The 12549-nt window shown below is 29.8% G+C and overlaps 1 protein-coding gene across 1 annotated transcript in view; it reads right to left on the bottom strand.

The window, feature by feature from the left end:
- LOC129938486 (uncharacterized) overlaps positions 1 to 8359 on the bottom strand; it is a 267736-nt gene extending 259377 nt beyond the window's left edge. The window contains exon 1 of the mRNA XM_056046092.1: positions 7414 to 8359. The gene's annotated coding sequence lies outside the window, so the exon portion shown is untranslated. The remainder of the gene's footprint in view (positions 1 to 7413) is intronic.
- Between the last annotated feature and the right edge of the window lie 4190 nt (positions 8360 to 12549).

Below are 12549 nucleotides of genomic sequence, written 5' to 3' on the forward strand. Positions count from 1 at the left end.
TGGATCAAACTGCGCACGGTGTTCAAATTTGATTAAAATCGGGTAACTGGTTAAGAAATCCATCGCAGACAAAAATCGCGGCACGTTATTTAAAATGTATTTTAAAGTTTATAAAATTATAATCTATTAAAATGTTTAATTGAAATATGACCACAAAAATTCAAGTCATTTGAGTTTAAAAACTTTGATACAATTGTTAATGTTTTTCTGCTTTTTTTTGACGAACGTTGTTTCAACTGTTTGTAAACTAGAAAGACAAATTCGTCTAAAATATCCAGTTTTATTTTGTCTGTTCCCAAGTATCTCAGGAAGATTTTGATAAGAAGGACATATTTTTATGTTAAAGATAAAAAGGATGATACACACAAAAATATTTCAAAAATTGTTTTTGTTCAAATGGCTTTTTGATGATATTACAGTTTTTTTAATTAGTAATCTTTTTAATATTCGCACAAGACCAGATTTTTTGTTTTCGAATACTATCCAGTTTCATAATTGCAAAAAATTGTTCAAAGTTTGTTTTAGAACTTAAAGCTATTAATTCTTTAACTAAAGTAAGCAAGCAAATGAAACATTTTAGGTGATAGTTAAAACTTAATGAGACAGAGACAAATGAATAAATATAAAATAAATGCAAATTTTCACTTATATAGTTTTTAATCATAAAACAAAATTACACAAATAAAACTCAATACTAGGGTCATCGAAAAACCATAATAATTAAACAATAATTCCAAGTTTTAGTTTTACACTCACAAAGGTAAGCGAAAATTTAATGGGCACAAAAATGATTAGTTAATGAATGAACAAACTAATAATCAAAAATTTGATCTATGTCTATAGGTATAGACATTTGTATCATAACAAAAAAGCTTAGCATGTGGTGCAATAATTTAATGAAATCCAATTTATCAAAAATTCAAAAAAGTAATGTATAAAAAGTGCGTATACGCCCGAGTGCTCTTATATATCATCGGTTTTTGGAACACTACGACAATAAATTGATTCCATATTACAAACATGACCTATAAATATTAATGGATGTATAAAAATCAATACATATTTCGCTCTAAAAGTGAAAAAAGTTTAAAAAGTTTCAAGTAAACAACTAACAAAATAAAAACTTTGTTAGTAAACCGAGTATCGATTTATTTAAAATATTTATAGGCTATGTCTGCAATATAAATTCAATTTCTACGTTTTAGTCCCTCAAAATTATTGATAAATTAATAATCGTCCTATTGGGGCGTGCACGCACTTCTTTTTACATATATTTTATTAAATTTTTAATAAATTTGTCTTTATTAAATTGGTGCACATCATGCAATGTTTATATTTTACAACTAACATCAAAAGTTAGTAAGATTTCTGAAAGACAATTCATTTATCGTTGCTTATTTAAACAAAGCATCAACATAACTCAAAAACATTAAAATAATAAGTTTTCAATTTAATCAATGTAACTACTAAATGAACTAAACTATTGGGATTTAATTTGGTCTCCTTGAAAAAATAATAACTTTCTGAAAATACTTAACACAGAAACTAATGGTGCGCTAATATAAAGCAAAAATATACAAAGTCTTATTCTTATTTTGTTAACTTGACAAAATATGCAATTTTTAAATCAAAGGTTTGAATGAATGAATTGGTAGCTTTTTGAAACCATTTATTTTGTTCTCATAGCTGAATAAAAACCTACATGACTTAATTAAAAAATTTGTCTGCCAAAGTGCTGCAACCTAAATAAATAAATAAATTGGGTGGCGCAACAGTATTTTGCGAACTAGGGCCTAGTGACTTACAACTCTCAACCATTCCTGTGTGCGAGTTATGTTGTCAGGAATGGAGGGGACCTACTGTTTATATGACGAATTCGAACGGCTAATTTAAGAAAGCACTTTTTTATAACAATAGTTACTCTTGGAGGATTTGTCAATTCCTCGCAAGAGGAAGTACCCGTGAAAAGACTTTAGACGGCATAGGCAGGGATCGAACCCAAGACCTCTGGCATGACAGTCCAACGCACTAACCATCATGCCACGGGTACTACTGTAATCTATCTTGTTAAAAAATGTGTCTGCCAAAATGCTGGAATCTATCTTATAAAGACAAAAAATAAGATTTTCAAACTAAAGGATCTGACTACTCAATAATTTTTCTTCCGACAATTATAATAATTAAGCTCTTACTAATACTTCAAAAATTTTGTAGTACCCGTGATGGTAAATGCGTAGGACTGTCATGCTAAAGGTCTTGGGTTCAATCCTTCCTTATGCCATCTAACAATTTCTTTGCGAGCTCTGTCTCTTGCTAGGAATTGATAAATTCTCCAAGAGTAATTACTGTCACAAAAAGTTCTTTCTCAAATTAGCCGAACTGAATTCGACATAAAATTGCAGGTCCCTCCCATCACTGACATAAGTAGCACACAGGCCCTAGTTCTCAAAGGAAGTAATTATTTACTTTAAAAGTTTAAAACTTCGCAACAAAATTTCGAACTTAGATTGGAATAACACATCAGCATTTACCTTGTAATAATATATTTCATATAATTTGAAAAAAAAGATAACTAAATTTACCTGAATTTGTTTTTTAAATACCTCCAAAATACAAAGTTAATTTGTTAAACATTTGAAAAAAAGGAAAAAAAAAACAAATGTTTGCATAGGCTGACCAAGTTTAGGACAGGTATAATTTTAAAAAATAAGCCGATTTTTCCTTGTTTTATGACTTTTCGATCTTAGCAATATTATTTTAATTATTTATTTTATAGAGACACTCAGATACATTTTTAAATATAGATATAATCTTAAAAATGTGCAGAAATGACTTTAAAAAAAAAGTGTTTGGTTTGTTTTAACGTAGCAGCTTAAAAAAAAATTGGACAATATATATATTAAAAACTAAAACACATATAACGAAAAAAATTATATTGCATCTGGAATAATGTCATATAACGAATAACTACGTTTTTGACATCCTTTGTACTATTTGGAAAAAAACAGATTGGAAGTTTTATAAAACAAAACAAAAACCTAAAAAGAGACTGACATGCAACCCACACTGAAAAATTTATCATCTATCGACTTGTCTTGCATAAAAGTTTGTAGGTTTTCGTGTTTTGTTAAAAATGTTGTTAGTTTAATTATTATTAAACATTTTAAAATCACCAAAAATATTTTTCATATAAAGAATTAGTTAAGTTTGAAAATCTGTTTTTTTTTAAATAGATTTTTAGTCGAAAACAAGTTTTTACCAATATAAGAAGCATTTCTTAAATTTTTACAAAAATTGGATGAATAAAATTAATTAGAGTGATATCAAGAATCGAACATCAATTTTTACCAAATTTGCGTACTATTTTGTGTAGATTTTTTGGATTTTTATAAAAAAAAACTACTAAATATCGGCAACAATATTTTCTGTAAAATAAAAAGAGCTTAAAGACAATATTTCTAATTCTTGAAAAGCTATTTGAATCGTTAGTAAATTTTTACAAAGTTTTAATATTGTTTTTTGTAAGGTTTTTATTTTTGCACAAAAACTGTTTACTGATGTTAAAACCGTTTCTTATTCGTAAATTTTTCTAAGTGACAAATTTTTTTTAGTTTTTTTTTTTATTTATACAAAAAAACCGTTAGTTGGAATGTTTTTTTTTTAAATGTACTTGATTGGTATTACGATACAATTTATTATATAAAATTTAATTTAAGTCTCTAGCGTTTTTGGTTCGTAAGATATTGAGGTTTAACCAAAATTTTAACCTATTTTTAAACTGCTATGGTTAAAACCAAAAACGCTAATTTCTTGAGAGGCCTTTCCTGAATCTTTCTGCCTTATTATCTGTGTAACAAAATTTAGTTGAAATCGATATCTCTTCTGGTTCTTGAGCTATGGACGACGAAAAAAACGTCGCGAACGTACGTACACACACACGCACAGACAAATTTCTGAAAATCTTTTATTTTGACTCTAGAGACCTAGAAACGTCGAGAAAAGTCAAAATTTTCAATTTGGCAAATCGGACCCATTGCAATAACTTCCTATGTTAAGTTACAAATAAAGGTTTTAACTTTAAACTTATTTAGTTTTACAAACAAATATTGTGGTAAAATTAAAAAAAATATTATTTTATAGGTCACCTAAACCACAGGGGAACATTGACGGATGCCTAATAAAAAAGATGCAAACAAAAGGGTCAACCTCGAAATGATGATAACAAGATGGACATTTTAAAAAATGGTATAAAAAGTTTCCTAAAATCTTCTATCTTATGAAACTCCAAAAGTATTGATTTATCTTCGTTTTAGAGGTTCTAGGGTGTTTAAACCTTAACAATAGATATATAGTATCTCATTACGAGGTGAAACCCTTATTAGTTGAAAATCAGCAATGCTTTCAGTTTCGTGATAGCTAAAACTTTTATTTCTAAGAAAATCATAGATGTGTTATTTTTATTCAGGAGATAACTAAGTTTACCGATAATTAACTCGTAATAACGTATAACTGGAAATTAAATCAGGTAGATAGTAACGCCACATTAAATATAATTCTTATCATTTCAAACAAAATCCATAACTTCGAATATATTGTTTTAAATAATTAAATATTTTGAACCCAAGATATTACTCAATTTTCTTCAATTCTTTTAAAACATTATTTTTTAATTGGAGTATTATTTGGTTAATTTATTTAACACTTGGTACTTTAACTGTTATTGAAAATATTTATTTAAAACATTTTTTAGAAAACTCTTTCCCCATCAAATTATTATTAAAATTGTAACTTTGTAAAAATTCTGTTCTCAAAAATATTGTGACGATAGCATATCAATGTTTTTTCTAGACACATTGACAAAATTAATCGAATTGGTGTTGATATTTCATGAAGTTGATTAAAATCTGTACAGCGATAAATTAACCATAATTTACCACCACCTGTTCAATAACATCAAACTCAATTGGTGTATCATTTTTTTTATTTTAATGAATTTACATTTTGTGGTAGAATTTATGTTTGTTATCAGTACCTTTAGTTTCCTTAACTATCTTAAAACTCTTAATATCCTTAATAAGGATTGATTGCACTTAAATTCTACATTGCAACGTATTATCTGCAACAGTTAAAGTCTCCTCAATTTTACATAAGAACCTCTGAAATACTAAGTCCATTTTGTACCATATTAGAACTTCATTACCAGGTTTAGTTTAGGGAATTTCAGAGAAGAATAAGCTTTGAATTTAGACTAGTGTTTAGTTTTATTGTGATCTAAAACTATATACAGCTAGGTTATACATTTCACTTTCACTTGAAATGAAATTCAGATCAAAACATAATACAAATTGAATTTCTGAAAATAACTTATATATTGAAAACGGTTTCATTTCTTCCGAACTTAAATCGAAGTGAATTTCTGTGTCCTTCATTTCGATTTTTGAAATTTTCAAGTGATTTGAATTCTACCAGAGGAAATTGTTTGAAAATAGTATAGTTTTTTCACTTAAAGGAAATAAACCTTAACTTTTTGCAATGTAGTTGTAAGTGAGAAGTTTCAGATTCTATTTTTTAGTATAAGCATTTGAAATGATTTGTTTAGCTAGCCAAATGTCTTTTCCATGACACTTCGAGTAAAACAATGTTCTTTAAAAAACTGAAACATTAAAAACTAAGACTTCTACACATAAGTTTTTCCCAAACGATATTTCAAAAACTACTTGCTTATCGCAATGAACCACAAATTTCAATTTCTGCTATGGGCATCAACACAATACAAATAAGAACTTCTAATATTCTATATTTAGTTTATTAAAAGGCACAAAGCATATATAAAGCATAAAAAAACTAAAGAACACTTGAAGTGATTGTTAAACAACTTTTCATAAAGAAGTTTAAATACAATTCGGTTCAACTTTAGTTAAATTTCTTGCAATATTTTTGAACAACTTACATATTATTCCTTAAAAAAGTTCTATTCGAAAAAATACTTCTGTAGGTATTAAGTAATAGGCATCAATCAAGCCGGTGAAAATCTCAAAATTCAAAGCGTTTTTGAACAAATAATAATATTTGCTCAATTGTTTGTATTACCTTCCTAGAAATTAAACAAAGTATTTATACATAAATAAATAACAAAGTTAATTGCTATGCTGCCAATATTTTTACCCTCCATTTCAAATGTCTTCAAAGAAAATCTATAAGGCGCCAAAAATTCAGCTCCAACTTTTGGGAATTCGGTTTTCTTTTTCCTTTACTCGCAAAGAATGTATCACTTTTACAAAACAAATCGATTTAAGTTTTTTAAATGTTAGCCAACATTTTAATTATTTGCCAATCGATATCTCATGAATTTCACTATTAATTTGAAAATATTTCGTAACCGTATCTTTCTTAGTTATTTATTTTATTATAACATTTTATAAATCAAAATTCTTTCAGTGTACCTACCTATAGCCAAAAGCAAACATTTTATGCAGACCTACCCAAGTAGTCCAAGCAAAACTAAAGCATCCAGATTATAAATCAGCTTTTGGCTGATTAAATACAACCTACATAAAAATAAAAGCAATAAATTTAATAACATGCGCCTAAAATAAACCATAAATATCTAATAATTTACCTCGACACACAAAATATAAAATAGCCAAAACAACAACTTATCCAGTATATCCACCTATAACCTAATCAAATACCCCTCTCTGACTCTGACTTTAACTCTGGACAAAATATAAACGCAATCACACTATTAGCGCTGGAACTCAAACCCTAAAAATATATGTACAGTGAGCACGAAAAACAGAGTCAACCAACCCATATTATTGTCGTCGTAGTCGGTGGGTTGGTTGGTGGTAGAAAACTAAGTGAAAAATTGGCAAAATTCAAAATTGAAAGGTGGCGTGTCAATATTCAAGGATTGTGCAGATCCTTGTTACTAACCAAACCAAACCAAACCAATGTCCTAACATTCTATAGGTGCCCTAGCTACTACTACAATGCGGACATTAATAAATGTAAGTATTATATTTCCGGCTGAAAGGGTTGTGAAAATAGGAGTCCTTGAATGGATTTCTTTCAAAACATCATCCTTTAACTTCAGACATTTCCCTCACAACCGCCCACAACTTCCTCCATACCCACATAACTATAAATTTTTTTTGTATATCTCTAGCTGAAAAATGAAAAATGAAAAACACAAGAACAACAATAAAGAACAAAAAAAGTCAATTAATAATGGAGAAATGGAAAGGAGTGCCACAACACAAAATAATAATCTCAGAAGATTTCTATCCGTTCGATTAATGATTAGACTCAATAAATTATTCACACAATTCTTTTGCAGGAAAATTGTTTTGTTTGTTTCTATGTACATATAAGTATGTATAGCTACATACTTCGTATATCCTTTATTTTTACCTTTTGCCCCCTTAAATGTTTCTATTGTATATTCCTCTGGAGCAGCACACAACACGGGTTGTGTTGTATTATGCCCGGGATTAAAAAAGACAGCGGCAAGTCGTCGGGAAAGGACGATTGTTGGAAGGAAACCCTTTTTATCGGAGAGAAGGTGGTGGTGTTCCAGCAGGTGTATAAGTTTGTATCCACAAAAGGTTGCTTTCAATAGTACCGTGGTGGCGTATTTTTATATTTTTGTATCCTTCTTCGTCGTCTTCCACTTATTTTAACCAACTCCCGAGAGAGTTGAAGGCCTTCGTTTTGGTTTTGGTTATCGAAACAAAACCCACAACAAAACTCAATACAAAATAACAACAACGAAAAAATCGAACGAACTTTGCAACTTTTCCAATTATATTTTATGTATTTTTATTCTTGTTGTTGTTGTTGCTGGTATCTTGTGTGCACACTTTCGATAGATGTCACTATCTCAAGTGACAAATCACTTCCTTTTTTTTAAATTTTATTAAATGACACTCGCACTGGGGAATTTTCCAATTTTTATTTTTATTTTTATCTGACAACCCCCATCACTGAATGAAATTTTAATTACAACTTGCACACAAAATTGCGGCGGGTCGAGTTAAAATAAAAACTTCGAACGACTTTTTCAGAGACAGGACGAAAAGGACCTCCTGCTGCATTTAACAATTAACAGAAATCCAACCGACACGAACGACGACCGCATCAGCGAAGGACTTCAGAAAATACACAGTTCGGATAGAAAGAAAACCCAGACCGAAACCAGGGATGCGAATTCGGATGCGAACTAACGCAACGAGGAAAACCTTTGGAAAATGTGCCCGAAATTCTTCGATTTGTTTTTTTATTTGGTAATCCTTGATATTATATATTCTTATAAGACCGTTGTGAAAATAACATACGCGCAAATAATTGTACCACTACGACGTGCATTCAATGTGAGACTACTGAAATTCGAAAATTTTGTAGTATTTAAAGAGTCCTTATCGAGGGGTAGAGCTTTTTGGGCCTTTTTGGTGGTGTTTTGGTGTTGGGTGGCCTAAAGGAGCTTCAAAAGAGCGCCAGCCAGCGATAAGTTCCAAGGGTTTGTGATTGTAATAATTGTGATTGTGAATTGTAAAATGAGTGGTTCTTTATTTAAGAGAGGACGTCATGTTTTTCGTAACTTGGGAAGAGACTTTAACAAAGTTCAATGTCCGAAGAAAATGACTCGTTTTTGAGTGCATTCAGTGATAAAAATGAAAGAATTGAGTTACTTTGGCAAGTCTAAGAGAATATGAAAGTCTATAAAATTGAGTAAGGCCAGCGCTAGGTTGGTGTTTTGGTGTACAAATAATATGGAGAAGCTTTGACATTAAGTCCTTTTCTCTAAAACGGAAGTCACGGAGATTGTTATTGCATCAGGTTTTTTTTGTTTGTTTTTTTACTGTAGTATTGTAGATTCTGTAGGTGGAGGTAGGTATGTATTGTGTCAAGGTCGGATAGATTAAGTGACAACAATAGAATTAAAAGCGTTACATCACGATAAGAAATGTACATACATCTCAGAAGTAAGATCTTCTTGTGTGAATCGAATTCGGTTTATCATTGAATTCAAGATTTATGTAAACAATCTAACTAAAATCGGATTAAAATATTATTATGATGTCTTCGTAAGTCAGCCTAAGGATTCAAAAGGCGTACGGTAGGTAGATACATATGTGTCCTGGTTATAATCAATTCAAGTTCTGGAATTGTTATCAGGTTTTGAGTAATGTTGAAATTGTAGGCATTATTAAATTTCCTTAAAGCTTACCCTCTCCAAATATGGGTAAGTATTCATCAAGTGAAGTTCAGGTCAAAAATATTTAGATAGGTATTGTTTTTTTTTGTGTTTGAATTCTTTCTAAGCCCAGTTGGGGAACATAAGCTTTTTAAAATTTAAGTAAAAAAGGTCAAACAAGAAAGAAAACATTCAGCTTGTTCATTCATATACTATTAATAGAGATTGTGGGTTTTGACTTTTGATTGTATTATATTTTCTTTGAAAATCAACAAATTTGATTGAAAGTTTTGTGAAAGATTTAAAATACCATAGATATTTCTTTTAATTTTATTCTCTTGGCAATTCAAATAATGGAAATTTTAGTTCCAGAAGAGATGATAAAATCGAATGCATCTGTTCATGGCTTTTTTTCTTAATGAGATTTCAATTCTATTTTCAAATTTGTCGTTTTCTTAGAACTTATATTTTCGATTTAAATTTCAAATTCAAAATTTAAGTCTTGTGTTCTGGTCATTAAGCTTAAGACTATCAATATTGGAATTCCCACAACTGATTGGTTTAGGATTCACATCGATCACTGAAATTTCAAAATTGTTGAATTTAGGACATAATGATTCAAATGAAATAAAAATTATGAATGATTATGAATTTAACTTCTTTCAAATCGAGAGATTTATAAAATAACTTACTAAAACAAAAAAGCTGTAAGAAAATAACTTTGAATTAATTTAATTTAATTAAGTAGTTTTTTGTGAATGTCCTGAAACAAGCAATTAATTACGTTTTTCAAAAAACTATATCTATGTCATATGTCGATAACGTTAGAAAGGTTATATCATTTTTTACCAAATCCTTAAAATTTTCAACAACAAGGAATTGAATAAAATGAAATACTCAACATTATAAAAATACGTTCTACAATGAAAAGATGAGGTCTCAATTCGTCTATGATAACTGATAAATACCTAACTTTTAGAATTCTTTGAACAAGGTGTTTCTAGAAAAAAAAAAACAACTTTTTGCCAATTTTTCTTATTTTGGTAAATGATACACGCAAATCTTTTAGTTTCCAATTGGGTTTGTATAAGAAAAAAAATTTAGTATAAAACTAAATTTTAAAAATCGTTTCCAAGGATCAAAAAGTTCATAAATTGAGGTAAAAAATGTGAGTTATATTTAAGAAAAAAAAAACGTATCTCAGCTCACTTTCACTAGCTGTTACTTTCAAGTTCTTTGGTTGTAAAGTACAATTTAAAGCTAAAATCATAGAAAGCACATTTTTCTAGAAAATTTTAATTGTATGTCTAATGAAATATAAGTCAAGACAATAGAAAAATTCTGTTACATTTTTTGAATGCGTTTTGATTGCGCCGTGGAAATCTTAGATTCACAAATCACAATAGATAGCGCTGCAGACTTGAATGCATTTTTGTGAATGCATTCAATTTGCAGGTCTGGAACATTTGTATTCTTAAATCAGCACAAATTCTGTTGTATTTGACGTATACATGTGTTGCACGCAATATATCAAACTGAAAGACAATTTCTGAAACATGGTAAATAAGAAAGATTTAATGGCTAATTATATTAACAATTCTTTTTTAAAGTAAAAAAAAGTGATATTAACGCTATTAACTTCAATAAACCTTTCATTGCTTGCCAATGATATAATATTTAAATCGATCCAAACTTTTTTGAGCCTGACGTCAACTATCCCTTGGGGTTTTTAAAACCACTGGACTTACAACCATATAACTTGCATTCAAATAAGTATGTGCAATGTTCCATTCAGAATGCAGCAATTAAAAACACGCTTGGCATTTTTGTCATGTTATTCATAGATTCAAATAATGTTGATTTGTGGGTTGGATCACGAAAGTCCGATCTTTTCACATGGCCAACCACACGTGGCTTGTTTTGCTTTGGACAAATGTCAAGATTATTTATTTATACTCCTCAGGAATGATATTGACTAAAAATATTGTTCACAAACTCACATTATTATTATTGATTACTAGCGGCTCGGTACGTGCTTCGCTATGCATAAGGCATAGTAATAAAAAAATGATTATTAAGTTAATTTATTCAAACAAAAAAATATTTTAAATTGCTAGCTATTTAAAAGTCCAAATGACTCAAAGAGTAAAAACTAAAAAATGAAAAAGAATTGGGTAATATTACTATGGTGGGTCTATATGGGTAAGTCTTAAACTGTTGGATAAACAATATTTTTAGTTTTTCCATTTTGAGCATGAATAAATAAACATTTGGGTGTACCGACTCTGGAACAGGCAACATAAAGTTAGCCATGTGAAAATGGCCACAAATTGAAACCACAAACTTGAAGTGTTTGACCTTGGGCCTTATTTATGAACATCGCAAACGATAAACGCATAGGATATTCTAATCTTTTAAATTCAAATGACATATCAGGTGGAATCGTAGGGATACTCGGTATCAAACATACTTCTCCTTTTGATTTGCCAGTTAAGATTATAGCTTCAATCAAATTTGGGAAACACTTTTTCTCTGCCAATCGGTGCCATTACAACAGTTTTTGGTGGATTAATGTTTCGCAATCTTATAGTCAAAGAACCAATTTTCAGATTCAAGCAATGTGGTATACCAGCCGGTTCCAAAGAACTTAAAAATTCAATTGGATAATTCATTGCCTCATCTAGATTCATAACATTTATATGTCGAGACTACACGTGGCAGTTTCGCTTGTATTTGAAAATTAATGGCATTGATATGAATGTTTTTCGGTACCAAAATGGGGTGTTCTCTCAATGATGATTTCTGTAATTCTGAAAAATATTCGGAAAAAACACATTCAATAAACTCATCTATAGATTGCGCAATTGTACAAAAATTGTTCGGTAAAGTGATCAATCCGTTGGTACTGTCGATTGTTATTTTGCCATAACCAAGTTCTAACAATTGTTTTGATAACTCAAGGGCAGTTGCATCATTATGTGTAGGTGAATACGCATATTAATGTTCAGTGCCAATTTTCGCACATATCTCCAAAAAACTGATGACTTCAAACAGGCGTAAGAGTTAATCAAGGAATGGCAGGCAATATTTGACGAAAGTTCCCTGACAGCAATATCAGAGCACCACCAAAACAGCTGTCGATTACCACGTAAATCGACATTGTGCACTCATAAAATAAATGACGTTAATCGTAGAACTTTTGCCATAGCAGAATTTCTTGAAATATTGCAAGTTGGAGTTCCAATCGCTCGTACATTCAATGGTATTTTAAAGCAGAGTGTGCGGTCCTCTTCCATTTGTTATCGATTATGTCTTCCGTGCTGATGATGACTGCGATGATCCTTACTTCCCTT

Source organism: Eupeodes corollae, chromosome 1 (genome assembly GCF_945859685.1).
Source record: "Eupeodes corollae chromosome 1, idEupCoro1.1, whole genome shotgun sequence".
Lineage (NCBI taxonomy): Eukaryota > Metazoa > Arthropoda > Insecta > Diptera > Syrphidae > Eupeodes > Eupeodes corollae.